We start from the raw sequence: 16639 nt of genomic DNA on the forward strand, positions 1-16639 counted from the left end.
TGCTGGGAACAGTCCCTGAAATTGTTCTGCCCTCATAGAGGCACTCAAACCCATCTTTTTTCATTTTGCTACAGTTACTCAAACAACTGCAAAACGGATCACCTTAACAGAAAAGGATGAAAATTATAAACTGATGTCACTAGTGAAAGGAACATGAGGTGTTGCAGGATTGCTTTTCTTTTCCCCCCTGCAACCAATACATAAGGTACAACCACATGACCATGCACTTCTTCAGGCTGGGTAATCCTAATTCAGCCAGGTTAATATATGTCCTTATCCATTGTTCCTCTTAATATTTGTGAAACAGCCTGGGCCGGGGGGGGGGGGGGACGAGTCCAGGGTGTCTGAGTTGGAATAGGGCCAATCAGGGCCCTGCCCCTACAGCTCCCGCCCTCATCCCCTGGATGCTAGCCACTTTTCTCTCAGACACCTGAGAGAGACAGAGAGCCACAGAGAGGTCTGCCAAACCACAAATGAGCCCTGATTCCCTGCTACTAACAAGCCGTGATTACCTCCTATGGCTCTTGCTGCGAGAGGGAGAGAGAGAGAGATCTGCGCCTGCTGCTGTCCCCTGGGTTCTAGCACCCATTGCAAGACATGCATTCACTTTTGTATGCACAAAAAAGTGGAGTTCAGGAGAAGAACAACACATGACTCTAGCTCCAAAACCATTACTTTAAAATACTGGAGTGGTGGATACAAAATCTGTGAAGAAATTTGAGAGGGGATATTTCAAGTGGAAAAGGAGCACATGTTTGTCTTCCCACCCTACTCTCCAAAACATATATTTTGTGCAGCTTGATCCTATGCACGTTTACTCAAAAGTAAGCTGCACTTGATTTAAATGATCAATTGATTTCCAGGCAATGGAGAACAGTTCACCTGGATAAAATGGCTGCTTTGGAAGGTGTACTTGATTGTGTTAAATTAAATCCCTTTCTTTCCCAAACTCCACCCCAAAATCTCCAGGTATTTCGTTACCCAGAGCTGGCAACTCTAGTGGCAAAGTACATGCTAGGTATCTGGGTCAAATCATGCATCCAAGATCTGCTTGCTTTATTTGTTTGTTTATTTTATTTTTATAGCACCCCTCACTTGGCGACTCTTGGTAGTTTACATATAACACAGAGCTTGAAAAATACACTGAACATTAATAACATTTGTAAACATTGTACAGAATTGAAAAAGGATATAACTGATAACAAATAACAGGTCACAGAGAATGGTCTGACAGATGGGGACATTTGGCCATTGGTGTTGCAGTTCCTGGCAGTTGGGTCTGGGTCTGGAACAGCCTGGTGGAAGAGCTCCATTTTGCAGGCTGTATGGAACTGTTTGAGTTCCAGTATGATTTTGATCCCTTTGGGGAGTGTAATCAACCAGGTTGGGACCGCAGGAGAGAAGGCTCTGGCTCTGGTTGAGGCCAGACGGATTTCTTTGGGGTCAAGGATTACCAGGTTGTTGGAATATATAGAGCGAGTCACTCTTTGGGGGGTATAGACAGACAGTCCTTGAGGCTCACAGGACCCTGACCGCATATGGCCTTGAAGGTGAGCACTAGCACCTTAAATATGATCCAGCATTTAATTGGTAGCCAGCACAGCTAAAGGACTGATGTAATATGTGCTCTGCTGTTTGGGAGAGCAACTGGGCAGCTGCATTTTTGTCTCTTCCCTTCATGGTTTCTGACATCTGCATTCCCACTGCTTAAAAATAAAGAGGAGGGGGTCCCTTTTGACTAACACAAAAGCTGGGAATCATCAGGGTCAAAAGCATTAGAATGGCATTAGAAGAACTGGGTGAAATGAAGTGAAAATCTAGATGGATCTAACTTGATGGAAATACATTATCTGCTCATTTCCCCCTTCCCCCAAGGATGAAATCCAATTCTTTCTCCATAGTAAAAATAATTAAAAGTTTTAGTTGCCTATAGTTATGAAACGTCTTTTTGCAAGTAGAAAAGCCAGATATGCACACAGTAATCTGAATCAAGTCACTCCATATATTTACATAAATGATATTAAAATACTCTGCATTAATCCTTTTCCTAATAAGTTCTAGCACTGAAGACTCATGTCCATGCCACCGAGTAGTCCCTGCCGTAGGACTTTTGAGTTCTCTGTAATGAGTACTTTGTGCCAATTTAGATTCCTCCTACAAAGTCTAAAAGTAAAATTGGAAATTCTTCTCCTGATGTGCATCACTTTACACTTACTTATGTTGAATCTCATGTACCATTCTGATACTCAGCCACCCAGACAGCACAAATGCATCACCAACATTGAGCCAAGATCTCCAAGAATCTGTGCATCTGCGGCATGGAGCATGTTCCAGTTTGTCCTACATGATTGCTCCCTTTGACCGTTTACACACTGTAGGTTTCATGCCGGGCTACAGGCTGGAGTTTTAGTCAAGGCAGGTTGCCTTACATCTTCCTGCACCCACAAAGGGGATCATTTGGCCCGGTGCACCTCATCTGCCCCCAATTTGTGCTCCTGCATGGGAGCTGGGGCAGTGAAGTTCCCAGTGCATAAATGGTCTTTGAGGGTTTTCTGTGTCAACCTGAAGAAGTAATGACTCAGACAGCCCTTAAAGTGTTATTCCCCAAAAAGAATTTGTTTCACAATTTAAAATTATAATAAAGCTATATTCATCCCCTACCTCCCTTCTCTCATAGGCCAGCAACAGCTGACAGCAAAACCCACAAAAGATGGGAAGTTCAGGCAGGTGATGTGCAGTTTGCTTCAGTGCCCTGGTAATAGCGGTATATACACAAAACAGAGATGTGTCCACTAGACTTCCTACAGAGAAGGCAGGGTTTCCTACAGACTCAGGAGATTGCCAGATTTGCCAGAAAATGACCACTTCCCATTCCAGGACTGATAAGCATAATCGAAGAGTAAACCATTCAAAAGAGTCATAGGATGCTGAGAGACAGTTAAAAGAGAAACCAGGAAGAGGAAATTAGCCTAGCCAAAGACTCTTGAGTGCTTCCTATAGCGTGGAAAGGGGGATTTGGGGGTGAGGGAAGGTGTGCATATTGTTTCCTTTTCTCACTGTTCCTCACAGGCTCCAAGCACCTACATACTGTCACACACATACACTTCGCCACATCCAACATTTTAAGCAGGAAACCTTACAATCTTCCTAGTGGCACTTGGATCTCTGTTGCTTTTTGAATGGGTGTGGGGAAATAGCATTATTATGGCAGAGTTGGTTGTCCAAGCAGGAGCTAAGATCAAAGACCAGAATAATTGATGTCTGTAAGCTGCCCAATAAGAATTATTGTAAAATCACTCTTGAGGAAGAAAACATTACTTCAGAAGTATCCTCCTGTGAACTCCCAGCCTTTAGCCAAGGAAGACTGTCCAGTTACATACTTACTATTGATCTTCTTGCCAGAATGGCGAAGGACACCCTGCTAAGCAAACACTGTCAGTTTGAAGCACTGAGCTCTGGTCTCAATGGCTTATTCTGAAAGACCAAACTTGCATATAAATATAATTCCTTCAAGTTCTTGATGATGGAGCAAAGCAGCTCTCAGACGAACAGTCAGTACTCGGCAAAACATCACACACAGACACACACACATATCCCAGAACAACATTGGCCTTGTTTGAACCAGCATGTTTCAAGTGAATAGAGTTTTGGACTTCAAGGAAAGAAAGCTGGGATCTAAATCCTCATTCAGCCCTGAACATGCTGGGTGGCCTTGGGCTATCCTTTTATTATAGGGAAGGCGTCAAATGAAGGATCATTCCTACAGATGTTACAAGTCTGTAATGGAGTTACACTGTGGAGGTTAACAGCAAGCAAAATCATATGCAGATCTCAATAGCAGAAGGAGTTTAAATGAGGTAGAACTAAGGAAGAGTATTTCAAAAGGGGTGCTGGCCAGTTCAAAATGAGATGGACTCATTGGGGATTTTAGGGCCAGATTAAGTATCATATAGGATTTCTTAGCATTTTTCATTCCCTTTCATTTCTTCACTATTGCACAGGATTCCCACTCAGAGCACAAAATTCGACATCTAGTGCATCTACTCTTTTTACTTATGAAATGCATTTTCCTAGTCCTCATGAAGAAATCTTTGAAAATGCAGAGGCTACATGCACTGTTGACTTCGAACAGTTCAGAAATGGGCCCTTACAAACCATCTTCTCTGTCTTTCATTTCTAACTCCTGTCCCACCATTCGCCACAGCTGTGATTTCCATCCCATTCTCCTCAGTTCCACTACTGAACATTTTTTCTGACACACAAGCAGGAGATGGTTAAGAAAGGCAGAGGTTGTTACGTACTGAGGTATGAGCTAACCCTATGGGAGGGTGGTATTAAAAAATCTTATAAATAAATGTCAGGTCACTCTCTGGGTTGAAAATACCCGTAACAGAAACCCACTGCATCTCCAGGTCACAATATAAGGGGCAACATTAGAAGTTACATTTCCACAATAATTTGCTAACAGAAAGTCAGTACTGAAAATATTACCGGCACATCCAACTTCCTTTAAGAACCAACAAGTCCACATGATTAGGAATGGCAGATGGACAGTGTCTGCAGCAAGATCTCCAGCCTCTTCTGGCTCTACCCACTAACTAGCAGTGCAATCCTAAAAGAGGTTCTTTAGGACTTGAAAGAGCTCGGACAAGCATAACTATGCTGAGGAATGCATCATTTACTATCACATCTCCTGCCTTATGCTTTGTTCTCCCTCTGTGTTGAGAGCTCATAAGAATGCAGGAAGAAGAGTTGGTTCTTATGTGCTGGTTTTCTCTACCAGAAGGAGTCTCAGAGCGGCTTACATTTGCCTTCCTTTCCCTCTCCCCACAACAGACACTCTGTGAGATTGGTGAGGTTGAGAGAGCCCTGCTATTACTGCTTGGTCAAAACAGCTTTATCAGTGCTGTGGCGAGCCCAAGATCACCCAGCTGGCTGCATGTGGGGGAGCGGAAATCAAACCTGGTTTGCCAGATTAGAAATCGGAACTCCTAATCACTACACCAAACTGGCTCTCCGCTTAGTGAAGACTCCCATCTACCCACTTCCTTGGGTCTGGAATTATCCTTTATTCTTCCCTATCATGCTGTCTTCCACGGAAATCAGTCCTTTCTCCTTTCCTGTGCCTTTGGCCTCCTCCCCATCTCACCTTCCCTCTACATCCCTTCTCGTCTATATCCTTGTCTCTCCCTCTTGCACACATTTCTCACTTTCTTCTTCTTCTCCTCCTCCTCCTTCTCCCCAGCCCTGATACCCACTGCTTGAAAGCTTTAATCACAAAAAGTCCAAACGAAACAGAATTCATTTAATAGAGTTGTCACAGCTGATATTCCATGATGCAGACACTGTAGCCTCTGGTGGCAGGAAGGGGGGGGGCATTTTCTGACTGGAGCAATCCCTGGCACCTCTGTGGCTTGGCTTCAGCCTTCAGAATGACATTGATCCATTTCTATCTGTCTATCACATGCTCACTCACCCTCACCCTGTCTGGGAGAGAGAAGCTTTTTACTTTTTCTCTAAATCTGCACATTCTGACCTGCAATAATAATTCTAAAAATCTGTATGGGCTGTTTGGACATTATATTTTGTTTTGAAGGACCAATTCCAAGGATCAAAACAAACACAGGCAAGATTTGTGGTTTTAGAGTGTAAAATGCATATGTGAGGATGTAGGCCTTTTCCTTGACATAGTACATATGCATTTTGCAGGTCAAAGCCTTCCAAGATGATAGTTGTATTAATCTTCTGCAGAAGACCTCTCCAAGGGGTCATGGAGCACCGTAAAGACTGACTGGTTTTCTTGTGGCATAAGCTTTCATGGACTACGCTTCACTTCAGAGGCATCAAGTGTGTCCTCGCCTGCAAAATATTTATTTGATGCATATAAATCAATGTGCACGACGTCTCACATATGAAAACAGCATCACAACAATAACACTATGTGGTAGAGCTAACTGTAGGTAGAGCTAACTCATCCAAACACTGGGACCCCAAGGAGACTTCAGGATAAAAATGGAAAAACACCATGGGAAAAGCATCAAATGGTTCTGTCAAGGAATCCAAGCCTGAACCCCATTGTCTCCCTGGGCTACTGTACACAATAAATCAGTACTTTAAAATAGCGATCCCCAACCTGTGGGCCGCGTACCACATGTGGTCCTTCGACTAATTGGAGGTGGGCCCCGAAGGACGCCTTCTCCCCCCCCCCTGGCCCTTTACAACACACTTCGGGTGTCATTGTCTCCCATCACTCCCAGATGGGACTATCTCGTTGCAGAGAAACAAGCTCAGGGTTCCCATTAATTTGTCATTGTCATGAGCTAAAATTTCCATGAAAATAAAATGTTCCTTATGTTAATTGTTGTGGTGTGTCTGTATCTTATTTCGAAGGGATGTTTAAACATTACCATAGCGATCAGAGAGCGTTAGTGCAGTGGTTGAGAGTAGGGGAGTAAACTACCCCCCCACTGGGCATCAGTAAAAGGCGTTGAGTGGTCCCCGGCATTGAGTGGTCCCCAGTGATAAAAAGGTTGGGGACCACTGCTTTAAAATATATATGTTTATTAAATACTTTAGAGAAGAAATTTATTTCTAGACAACACAAACTCCTAAAGCCATGCTTTATGAGTTCTAGACAAAGCCATGTTCTAGAGACAACACAAACTCATAAAACCAATGATTCTATGACTCCTGCTTTTCCCCCTTCCATTATATGGCCCAGAAGTTCCCAAGAAGGACTAATTATCAGATTCTTGACTCCAGCCTTGAAGTGATAAGAGCCATGTGGGCAGGAAACATTTGCAAGCTGGAATAGGTCTGTTATTATTCAAATTAACAACTCTTGGGAGGAAACAGGGGTGCTCTGCCTCACAGGCTCCATGGTCATCACAGAAGCTGGCTGGAAGGGGCATGAATTCACCTGCTGGTACCATATGAATCTTCTGGCTGGAGATGAAACCTGCTGCCACAGCTTGTGAATACTGGGCTTCAGTGGCTTCAGAAGGGAAAGGATGAGGAAAACAGTGAGAACAGGGATTGGCAGATGGAAGAGGAAAGGGTGGAGCCAAAAGAGAGGTAGAAGTATAAGAACAGAGGAGCTGGCAGGAAGATTCACTGGAAGCTAATGTGATGGTAGAAGGATGAAAGTGCAGTGGAAGAGAGTAAAACAGAGGGGGAGGGGTGGCGGCACAGCAGCAAATGCTGAGGCTGAATGGAAAAAGAGCAAAGAGGAGAAGAAGTGGGGTCAAGGAGCCCTTAGCCATCTAGGGACATGCATTGGCTGTAGCTGAGTGAACTGAAACTCTCCTTTAGCACAGCTTTTCACTTGCAAGGTTTTCACACTTGAGTGGAGAAGGATGGGGCCAGCAACAAATGGCAAAGTGACAGCCGTTAATCACTAACATAGACAGTTTTATTTCTCCTATGTTTTTTGTGAACTACAACTGAATTCAAGGGGACTGATTGGCTGTTTTAGCAAAGAATTAACATATGGCTGAATCTGGATGTTGTGACACAGTTTACTAATTTAACAGGATTAACTTTTGCTTTATATTTCCACGGTTATGATGGTAGTTCATAGTCTGAGGAAGAGTGCACGCACTCGAAAGCTCATGCCTTGAATAAATCTTTGTTGGTCTTAAAGGTGCTACTGGACTCTGATTCTGTTGTGCTATTTCAGACCAACACGGCTACCCATTTGAATCCAAGATTAACCATGGTAAATATGTTCAAGGAGAGGCTTTGACTTCATTATAGGGTAAAATTGTAAAATTGTAAACAACGGGCCACAAGACTATGAAATGCACAAAGTAAAACATTAATTGCCACTGTTTACGGTCTTTGCCCTATAGCAAAGTATGTAGCTGTGAAATGAGAATACCATTTCATGCATCTGACGAAGTGAGCTCTAGTCCACAAAAGCTTAGGTTTAGGGTAAATCTCTTAAGCTTTATGGTTCCAGAGAACTCTCTATGATGATTTGCACATTTCATTTTATATGGTGGGTGTACACTGGCCCATCATCTTTGTCTTTGATGCTGGCACCTTGGAAATAGAAAATCTCCCTCCAACCTCTAGAAAATTCATCTTAAAGGTAGGGAGAATGTCACATGGCTTCAAAAAGAAATCCAACTGCTTATAGTGGAAGCTTTGATTGACAGATGCAATGAAAGGATTAGCCTCTGAGAGTCAAAAGTGATCTCCATATCACCTTTGAAACAGTGACTTTTTAGACAGCTTTTAAAGTGTCATACTTCATTGTCACTTTCATGTACCTGGACAGAAATCCACCAATACTTCATTTCGGAAGAGAAGCCATTATATCCCCCCCAACCCTGCATGCACTTTGTCGTTTTGTTGAAGTTCCCACAACCTAAAGATGGAACAACATATGGAAAGCAACACAGGTCTGTTCCAGAAAATGGTAACTGTTCACTGTTTCATGAAACCCTGATTGAGAAAGACTGCTATAGAGCAGGGGTAATCAACCTGTGGTCTTCCAGATGTTCATGGACTACAATTCCCATGAGCTCACAGGAATTGTAGTCCATGGACATCTGGAGGACCACAGGTTGACTACCCCTGATCTAGATCTTGTGGCTCATAGCCAATGATGGGTCTCAGCCCCAGTGGTGTATCTAATCCAGCCTTTTTTACAGTCGAGATACCCCTAAAATGTGATTCAGGCTTCGAGAACCCCCAGAAGTGGAGCGATGGTGCAGAATATGGATGGGGAGCAGAGCTGTGGACACCCCCCCAGGGCCCCTCTCCTCCCCCCCCCCAGGGCCATCACTAGCAATTTTGGGGTGGGAGGGTGGGACAACATGCCCATATATGGTCATATTTTAACAAATAAATGTTTAACACATTTTAAAAAAATTAATTAACTCCTATCCATTCAGGAAACCCTTCCAAGGCCGTCAACAGACTCCAGGGTTTCAAGAAACTTTGGCTGAGAAAGGCTGATCCAGTCCCTTCTTGAAGGTGTCTGTACTTGTAGAAGAGTTGGTTCTTAGATGCTGTTTTTCTCTAACCGAAGGAGGCTCAAAGCGGCTTACATTCACCTTCCCTTTCCTCTCCCCACAACAGACACCCTGTAAGGTAGGTGAGGCTGAGAGAGCCCTGATATTACTGCTCAGGCAGAACAGCTTTCTCAGTGCTGTGGGATCCCAAGGTCACCCAGCTGGCTGCATGTGGGGGAGCAGGGAATCAAACCCAGCTCACCAGAGCCTGCTATAGAGGAACATCTCCAGGCAATGGAGAACTAATAATTAAATATCAGCCCCAATCGATGCGAGAATTTCAAAGACCTTCCCTAACACAGCCTTCTTCCCCAAAAGAAGGCCCTGTTGTCAGAAACCCCTGGAGGAGGAGGACAGAGAGGAAATCTACAGTAGATGAGAGCTCAGTGGAAGTCCAGCACCAGTCCCGTTAGCAGCCATGCAGAGAGGAGCAATCTTTTTTCTCTTCCCTAAATTTAAACAGAGCCTGTGAGCTGTTTACGTTGCAGACTTCAATTCGGATGGCTGATGGTGAGCAAGGGTTCTTGTTATGATTAGCAAATACTAAACCTCTCCCCCTCCCCACACACACAGCCAACCTCTCTTGATTTACAAGCCAGAAAGAATATTTACAAGGCAGAAAGAAAATTTGCACATTTTCCATGACAAAGCCAAAGCTTTTTCTTCAGAGAAGTCACACTTCCCAAGAAAATCTTTGATTTGAATACTGCTTCTATAGATTCAAGTGGGCAGCCGTGTTGGTCTGAAGTAGTAGCACAACAAAAACTGAGTCCAATAGCACCTTTAAGACCAACAAAGATTTGCTCAAGGTGTGAGCTTTCATGTGCATGCACTCTTCCTCAAACTAAATGGAACAAGGGTCATAAGTGCACAGATATTAGGCAAAAGTAAATTGTGGCCAATTAGTAACCTGCATCACAATATCCAAATTAAGCCAAATTATGCCATATGATAGTTCTTTGCTAAAGCAGCTAATCAGTCCTTTTGAGTTCACTTGTAATTCACAAAAACATTGGAGAAATAAAACTGTCCATGTTAGTAATTAATAGAAGACACTTTCCCAGTGGTGAAAAGAAATAATTAAAAGAGACTAGTTGCTGGCCCCATCCATCTCCACCCAAGCGTGGAAGTGACAAGCTGTGCTAGCAAGTTCTTGCCCTGAGACCAGAAAGTTAAATTCAAAATTACATTACATATTGCTAACATCACATTACAGTCCCATTGTCCCAAATAAAATAAAATAAAATAAAATAAAATAAAATAAAATAAAATAAAATAAAATAAAATAAAATAAAATAAAATAAAATAAAATAAAATAAAATAAAATAAAATAAAATAAAATGGGATTGTAAGGAATGTGGATATAAAAGTTGAATGAGGTTAGCATGCATAGTGAGATTTAAAAACCCTATGTCCTGTTGAGTCCAGGGTATGCCATTGTTTTGAGTATTGTAATAACTTGTATTTCTGCGATCGCCCTTTCTAGTCTGTTCTTGAAGTTCCTTTGCAATAAAACAGCTACTCTGAGGTCCCTTAGTGAATGTCCTGGAAGGCTGAAGTGTTCCCCTACAGGTTTTTCAGTCCTCTGGTTTTTGATGTCAGACTTATGTCCATAATTCTTTGGTGGAGAGTTTGACCTGTTTGCCCTTCGTAGAGAACAGAGGGGCTTTGTTGGCATTTAATGGCATATACAATATTAGAAGATGAGCAAGTGAATAAGCTTGTGATGTTGCTATTGTGATTGTCCAGTGATTGTGCTATTGGAGTGTACGTAGCAGCAAAGTTGGCATCTGGGTTTGTTGCAAGCTCTGGTACCAGTGTTCATGTTCAAATTAGATGTTGCATTGTTATGGCTAAGGAGTTGTTTGAGATTGGGGGGATGTCTGTGTGCCAGAAAAGCCCCCCCCCCCTACTTGGGAAAGAGAACTGTCATTATCCAGTAGAGGCTGTAAGTCACTGATGATGCGCTGAACTGTTTTGAGTTGAGAGCTATATGTAACCACTAGTGGTGTTCTGTTATTGTCTCTTTTGAGTCTGTCTTCCTAACAACTATGCATGGAGCTGACTCAGGAGCTGACTGCTAGCTCCGCCCTCTGCTGAGTAGGCCTTTGTGCTATAAAATGCTCTTGCTTGCCAGAGGAGGAAGTCTTTGGAGAAGCTGGGAGAAGGAGAGTGTTATCTCAGGAGCTGACTGCTAACACGAAAGCCAAGATAACAGTGACCCATTCCAAAGGAGGAAGAAGAGCTGTTTATTTGTACACTGCTTTTTACCAGTCTAAGGAGTCTCAAAGCAGCTTACAATTGCCTACCTTTCCTCTCCCCACAACAGACACCCTGTGAGGTAGGTGAGGCTGAGAGAGCTCTGAGAGAACAGTGACTGGCCCAAGGTCACCCAGCTGGCTGCAGGTGGAGGCGGAATGGGGAATCAAACCTGGTTCTCCAGATTCTAAGCTGCAACTCTTAATCATCACACCATATGGCTCTCTTGGTGCAAAGATTTAGTGTGTTCAGTAATGGCAAGCACCTACATTATTTCTAGAAGATGCCTCCCTCTGCAATAATTTCACCCACTCCCAAACTTCACCTCTTAATGCCGTGTTTCCCTTCCTTTCCCTAGCCATTGCCCTCAATCTTGGCTGTGGATTTTATGTAGCAACAACATGTCATCATGACAGACGAAGCTGAGAATACTGTATTGTAAGACCTCTACATGCAATCTGAATTTGGGCACAGAATATGGCTTGATAAGTTGTTATTTTTAAAAAATGAAAACAAAATAACTGGTTCCAGCCCTCAGTGGCTACAGATAGAGGGCATGCTACAGAATTTCTGAAGAGGGTCGTCTATGAAATAAGGTCATGGGAAAGCAGTTCTGGTAATCAGGGGCCTCTCTATAATTCTCAACCTCCTTCAGTGTTACTACTACCCCTCTCCACTACTGATGGAACAGCCCCTGTAGTCCTTGTGAAAATACTCTGCATTCTTTTGAAACCCAAATATTGTGTTCCAGATAACAGGCTTATATAAATTAAGCAGTTCTAAAGATTTTTTTTCATGAAGTGCTTCCTTGGCACCAAAAATATGGAATTTCCTTCCCAGGGAGATTTGGCTGTTCCCTTCTATCACTGGACTTTTTTGCATTGGCTTTCATGGTGTATTTCTGTTGGTCTTTCTAAACCGTTCTGCTTTTTCATTAAGTTCCCTAGGCACCTCATTTGGGATTAATTTTGGCTTCTACATCACTTTCCCTCTCTTCAGCCCTCAGTTTGCTTTCTGGCCACATTATCTCTAACTTATTTGAATTTCTTTTTGGGGTGTTCTTTCCTCCCCTTTACTCAAAAGCCAAAGCTAAATCAAATGTATAACAATTCCATCAAGTAGGGGCAAGGACAGAAAAAAAACCTAGCCCTGGCCTTGGTTGAGGCCAGGCAAGCATCCCTGGGGCAAGGATCACCAGCTTGTTGGTGCTTACAGAGCATAATGCTCCCTGGGGGGTATTAGAAACATGATAATTGAAGTGAAGTTCAACTAATACTTAACAGCAAAATGGAAAGTTTGTGCATACTTTGAGTCACAGAAAAAGGGGGGGGCAGTTACAGTCACAGCCACAGGACTATATCTTCTTCAGGTAGACATGCAAGTAAGTATGAATGCACACACACACACCCCTCCCAACTGAGTGTTGTGGGCAGCACAACACAACAGATCAAAGACCTTGTCTTCCAATGAGCACTCCCTTAATGAAACTGACCAACTGGTAGATTCATGCAACTGGAACAGTCCATCCCTCACCAAACTAACTGTGATTCTTCTGATTGTAATACAAGAGTCTATACTCCAGGAATCTACCCAGAATAACCAGAAACACACAAAGGTGGAGAGTGCATGCACAGCATTAGAATTCAGTGAAAATCAAGAATAAACTGTGCATGCAGAAAGGGCCAGCAAGTGAAGACATTTCTCTTTTGTCTAGCATTCCCCTCACTATTTTCACTGGCCCTCCTTCCTGTTCATATCTTTGTTTAATTTTTTAATATAATTACGTATGTTTTTAGACAGCTTTAAGGTTGACAATGAAGGAACTGAAATCGTGTCCTAGCTTTTATTATGCCTTCTATTGTCTTCCTTCGTGGCAGACTGCATGCTCTCAAGTGACTGCTGAAAGTCACAGACATCAGTTAAGGGGCTATTAGTCATAGAGCATTCCACCAGGCCAGGGCTGAAAAGGCCCTGGCCCTGGCTGAGGCCAATTTAATCTCTTTGGGGCCCGGGCTCCTGAACACATTTTGCTCTGCAGACCGTAAAGCTCTTGGGGGACATACAGGAGACCTTCTTCTTTGTGTGTACCAGTGTGTAATATGTACATGGAAAACCTCCATGTTGCCCTGTTTACACAAGTACTGAGAGCTGCACTGTAGGTAGTACATGCTTCCCTCAATAGGCTCACAATACAGGTGACTGTAACATTTGAAAAGGGGAAAAGATAGCCTGAAACATGAAGTGGGGGAAGAAGACCTGCAATTTTGTTGTTGTTTATCCACCTCACCCCCCGCCACTGCCAAATTCTGCCTGAAACATTAGCTGGGTAAGAGTCAGGGTAAGGGTAAGACTCCCCTTTCCTACCAACCTGAAGGAGAACATCAATGGATTGGTCTGGTGCCGCCACTTCTGATCAGATCTCCCTGGACAATGCCAAAAGGTATTGCTCAATCTCCCTCGGTTTTTGCTCTCTTACTGATAGTCTGGGGAATCAAGTGGAGAGATTAAAAATATATGTCAAAGCCCCAGTATTTTAGCTTTGTTTTTGAGCCCTGCTATTCTTCAGGCCTTATGGTGAGGGTGAATTTACTGAATTGATACCCCACTTTTCTCTCCTGTAAGGGCTTCTAGGCAGCTTGAATGGTTTTAGGCTTAAATATTCTAGTCACTTTTAATTACCTCTTTCTAACTGTATTTCATTAGTTTTATTTGTTGCCACCTGCCTTGGGTCTTGACCATGCCAGGAAAAAGGCAGGGCATACAAATGGCCTAAATAAATAAATTAGTACATGACTTTGAAGAGGCCTAATGTTACTGAAGTGGTGCATGGGTCTAGGAGGTATGGTGGGGGAGGAGAGAATGCTGCATCAGACAAAAGCAGAGATGTCCTGCTGCTCTTTGTATGTCCAGTTCCCACCTAATTCAAAGAAATGAGTGTGAAAGATGTCTCTCAAACTCTACCACATCTGACCTTGATAGTGAGTACTGTCTGATCTACACATATAAGATCTCAAAAACTGTGATTTACTTTTTAGATGAATGTATTGACTTGATGTGCATGACCAAGGCTTGGCTGGAGGAAGCCCTTAGTGTCATTGTGCTGTAGATTATCCTTGCTGGTTATGTGGTCTTTCATCAACCCCCAGACTAAGAGATATCTGGAATCTTCCATCATTCTCTCTCTCTCTTTCCACAGATTACCAGTACAAACAATAGCTGGCATGGATTGTAAGGTGAATATCAGGGGCACATCAGTGGTTATTCTAATTTTCTATCTGCCTGAGTTTACTAGCAGGTACTCTGGCTGAGCTGGAGGAAGTAGACTCTGGCCTGTTGTTGAACACCCACAGAATGATTGTTCATGTGGAGACCCCCTATGGCGCTATCCAGATTTATTATGGATGCAACATGAGAGAAAAGTCATATGATGGATTGGGGGGGGGGGCAGAATTCAGTGGATTTGGTGAAGGGACTGAAATAAGGCCCTTATCATGGAATGTGAACCCAAATAAAAGAGAAACTATGCTGTTCAGAAAGGATGGCCATCTGGAGGGAATTGTATCTCTGACTTTGGAAGAGCCCCTTTTGTTAGTAGAATATATAAAGAAAGAACTTTGAAGAATTTCTGGAAGCACTTCTTCTATTATTCTTTTTGAGCTATCTGCAGCTCAAGGAGTCATTAATCTTTAAAAGCCTATATGTCCTGCGACCCACAAAACCGAAGGCCTACCTCTCTCTGAATTTGTGCACCAGATTTACTTATCATACCTACCTTTCCAGGTCTGTGGCCCATTCCAGGTCTTTTCATTATTTTCTGCAAAGCTCTGGAACAGGCTACTGGTGTTCCCGCCCTGTCTTGTAAAGCAGTTCTAGGCTTTTGCACATTTTTTAGTGCCTGCTGCCATTTATAAAACATATATTTCATTGTAAATTGATAGATGTGTAGATGTTTGGGTTTTATGAGGTATTTTATGGTTCACGCAACAAGCCACTTGAAGATTCCCTATCTGCAAGTTTGATTTATCATTATATGGTTCACCATACAATTAGTTTTCTGGAAAACTGGTTAGAAGTAGCTTGTGCGGTGCCACCTTCTGAATCTTATGGATAACTAGGAATCCCCTACACTCCACACTTATCTAGTTATTATTTGATTTTCTCACTGAGACTTGAGTCATTGTTCTTCACTGGCTTAAGCAAATGAAGCTTTAACCTGTCGTCTGCCCCAGCAGCCCTCCAGGAATGATCCACCCACAGCTACATATACTCAGTTTATATAGTGTGGGAATCCCTGCAACCTCAGCCAAATAAATCAGCACAAGCCTTAAACAGCCCTGCCCACTGTGATTTCCTTTCTGTATCCCTCCTCCTGGCTATTAAATGTGCTGATGCAAGCATCAGTCAAGCCAGTTTGTAGTGATAGAATCTATCATTATGCCTTTATATTTTAACAATTTTTGAGGAACTGGTAGTTTGTGGACTTGCCCTGAAAATCACATGACTTTAATTCTAGGACAAACCTTAGAAATTGCTTTACAAGAAATTTCACATGCAGTTCATGGCAAACTTGTTTTAAGCCATTTCTCATTCTTCCTGCAGGACCAAAAAATATTACACAGTTGACCTTCCTTTCCTTTTGCACTCATCCATGTGCAGTACAAAGAAAGGTTTCTGGAGTCAGCTCTGAAATCGTGGTACCTGGAGCTGTGTTCCATCTGCTATCCATTAATTCTTACACAATTTTCTAGAACAGGGAAGCTGACCTCACAGACAGACATGGGAAGCAGGGAATGAGTAATAAAGGAAATGGCAGAGGAAGCTGCATTCCATAGCCTCCACGGAGGACTATTCTCTGGCTGCAGCTATACAGATAGTGTAATTTTTGTGGACAATGCAGAAGCAAAAGAAAATAAAAGTTCAGAGGGGTGTCACATAATGTATATGTACTACCAGATGGAGCTGTGGCCGAAAAGAGTTTGGAAAGCCCCAAGAGATAGTTTTGGGACCCATTAGCTTTCCAAACACTGTTGTTACTACATTAGTAGTTTTGGCTTTATCAGTCCTTGAGATGTTGCTTACCTTGTTCTGGTACCAGTCTAGGCTGCTGTGTTTCCATATGAAAACCTGAATGTGGAATATCTTAAGGAAATCCAGAAACCAGCCACTGTGTAATGTTGCCACTCTGAGCTTCAGAAATCGGAAAGGGCACAATATCAAGAGCTGAGGATGACCTGATTTGGCCTCCAACCTCACCCTTGCTTCACTTACTCCTCATAAGGAATTCTTCAAACTCCTCCGAATCCGTATCTATTCAAGCCTATATAAAGAAACAAATACAGATTCATTTCCCTTAGGGAGTC

At 42.8% G+C, this 16639-nt stretch overlaps 1 protein-coding gene across 18 annotated transcripts in view; it reads right to left on the reverse strand.

The window, feature by feature from the left end:
* The window catches only part of EPB41L1 (erythrocyte membrane protein band 4.1 like 1), a 181913-nt gene that overhangs the window by 62117 nt on the left and 103157 nt on the right, over nucleotides 1-16639 (reverse strand). The window contains exon 1 of one of the 18 annotated variants that reach the window (XM_077335355.1): nucleotides 13648-13762. The exons of the other annotated variants lie outside the window; for them this stretch is intronic. The gene's annotated coding sequence lies outside the window, so the exon portion shown is untranslated. Of the gene's footprint in view, nucleotides 1-13647; nucleotides 13763-16639 lie in introns of those variants that run through there. 18 annotated transcript variants of the gene reach the window in all.

The sequence above is a fragment of the Paroedura picta genome, chromosome 4 (genome assembly GCF_049243985.1).
Source record: "Paroedura picta isolate Pp20150507F chromosome 4, Ppicta_v3.0, whole genome shotgun sequence".
Classification (NCBI taxonomy): domain Eukaryota; kingdom Metazoa; phylum Chordata; class Lepidosauria; order Squamata; family Gekkonidae; genus Paroedura; species Paroedura picta.